At 40.6% G+C, this 2,529-nt stretch overlaps 1 pseudogene; it reads left to right on the top strand.

Annotated features, from left to right (window-relative positions):
- The first annotated feature begins 1,951 nt into the window (after positions 1-1,951).
- LOC117088843 lies at positions 1,952-2,045 on the top strand (annotated as a pseudogene).
- The last annotated feature ends 484 nt before the right edge of the window (positions 2,046-2,529 follow it).

Raw genomic sequence — 2,529 nt, 5'->3', positions numbered from 1 at the left:
GGAAAGGAAAAGGCCTTGGTGAGGGATGTAGAAGAACAGCAAGGTAGCACCCCTTTTACTGTGATTGTATTTACTTCTTGACACTGATTCAGAATGGTTGATTTTACGTAACAATTTGCGGAGATGTTGGGTGCATCGATGCAATGTAAGATATTGCTTGAATTCACAGAACACCTATCCCTTAAGAAAGTTTATTGTTTAGAATTCTCCAATAAAGACATCACAATTAAGGATGGGGATATTTGTATGTTCACAGTAACGTCATCTAATAGCTACCTTTACTCTAAGCTACATAATTTGAAACTATTGTTTTTATTTTTTTAAATTAGCCATTATTTCATTTAAGAAATACATCAGAAATCTTAGGGAGCAGGCTTAAGCTGCCTGTAGAGTCTAATTCTGTCATGACTATCTGGAGTGTCAGTAGTCCGGGATTCCGCAAGCTCTATAACAATGAGGGTCATAGGGACAATGAGTGGGCTTGTTGAAGATGCTGCTATGGACAGATTTGTGTCCCCCAAAATTCATATGCTGCAGCCCTAGCCCTGGTGTGATGATGCTTTTTGGAAGTGGGGCCTTTGGGGGATAATTATGGTTTCATGAAGTCATGAGGGTGAATGAAGCCCAGGTCCTATGGGATTGGTGCCCTTAAAAGAAGAGACTCCCATGGGCTTTCTCTCGTTTTCTCTCTCTCTGCCATGTGAGAACACAGAGAGAATGCAGCCATCTACCAACCAAAAAGGGAGCTTCACCAGAAGGCAATCCTGCTAACACCTTGATCTTGGACTTACAGCTGCTAGAACTGTGAGAAAGTAGATTTCTATTGTTTAAGGTGTTTTTGTTTGGGCAGACTGAGACAAATGCCTTGACTCTTAAGACATATCCCCAAAACTGTTTGAGTAGGTGGTAGGACATGTGCTTCTTTAAGCATGGTCTTTGGACAACTTGCATAAAAACCACCTGGGAAGCCTGTTAAAATTCAGATTCCTGGGCCAAAATAGACCTACTGAACCCGAATTGCTGGAGATGGGGCCCCAGAGCTGACAGAGCAGGGTCTTCTCATTTTCCTGGTAAGCTAGACTGTAAGCAGCACAAAGGCAAAGACAATTTCTGTCTCATTCAATATTGGGCTGGCAGCACCTAGCAGGAGGGTATATGCTAGATGCCTCACAGGTGACTTGCTGAAGTGGGAACAAAGGTCCCATTTAAATTCTATAGATTATGACAAGAATGCAGGCAAAACAAATGTATTCTGAGGAGACAAGCAAGCAAAAGATTCTAGGAGCCCATTTAAACCAAAAAAGAGGATTGATTTGACATAGGGTAAAAATCCAGTAAAGTCATCAAAGGCAAATTTTTTGCGACTGTTAGTTTGTGTTACATAATCCACCTACTGCTGTAGATTGGGAGTAAATGAGTCACATGTGTTTGAATTTATTTTCTTTTATTTTTTTGAGACTGGGTCTTACTCTTGTGCCTAGGCTGGAGAGCAGTGGCATGATCTCAGCTCACTGCAGCCTCAACCTCCTTGGACTCAAGTGATCCTCCCACCTCAGACTCCCTAGTAGCTGGGACTACAGGCACATGCCACCATGCCTTGCTTTTTTTTTTTTTTTTTTTTTTTGTATTTTTTGTAGAGACAAGAGTTCACCATGCTGACCAGGTTGGTCTCAAACTCTTGGATTTAAGCAATCTGCCAGCCTCAGCCTCCTAGAGTTTAAGCAATCTGCCAGCCTCAGCCTCCTAGAGTGCTGGGACTACAGTCATCAGCAATAGTGCCTGGCGTGAATTGATTTTCAATACCTATGTTAGACACAGCTTTTCACAAAGCTCTGAGTACCTCCAGTAGAGAGTACTTCTAGAACTACTATATATTTTTCATCAATACATGTAGTCATACTGTTAGTGCAGTGGACAAGCACTATAGTGAGAATAAAAAATGCTAGACTTTGTGCTCACTTCAGCAGTATATACACTAAAATTTGAATGATACAGAGAAGATTAGCATGGCTCCTGTGCAAATTTGTGAAGCGTCCCATATTTTTGAGGAACCTAAAAATCTTGAGAAAAGGGTAGACAAATTGTTAACTGGAATAACCAGTGTAGGGAAGAACATAAATGACCTGATGGAGCTGAAAAACACAGCACGAGAACTTTGTGAAGCATACACAAGCTTCAATAGCCAATTCGATCAAGTAGAAGAAAGGATATCAGTGATTTAAGATTAAACTAATGAAATAAAGTGAGAAGACAAGATTAGAAAAAAAAGAGTGAGAAGAAATGAACAAAGCCTCCAAGAAATATAGGACTATGTAAAAAGTTCACATCTATGTTTGATTGGTGTACCTGAAAGTGACAAGGAGAATGGAACCAGGTTGGAAAACATTCTTAAGTATATTATCCAGGAGGACTTCCCCAACCTAGCAAGGCAGGCCAACATTCAATTCAAGAAATACAGAGAACACCACAAAGATATTCCTCGAGAAAAGCGACCCCAAGACACATAATCGTCAGATTCACCAAGGTTGA

This window comes from Trachypithecus francoisi, unplaced genomic scaffold, assembly GCF_009764315.1.
Source record: "Trachypithecus francoisi isolate TF-2019V2 unplaced genomic scaffold, Tfra_2.0 Lachesis_group10, whole genome shotgun sequence".
Lineage (NCBI taxonomy): Eukaryota > Metazoa > Chordata > Mammalia > Primates > Cercopithecidae > Trachypithecus > Trachypithecus francoisi.
This window is presented reverse-complemented; position numbering and strand designations above follow the sequence as displayed.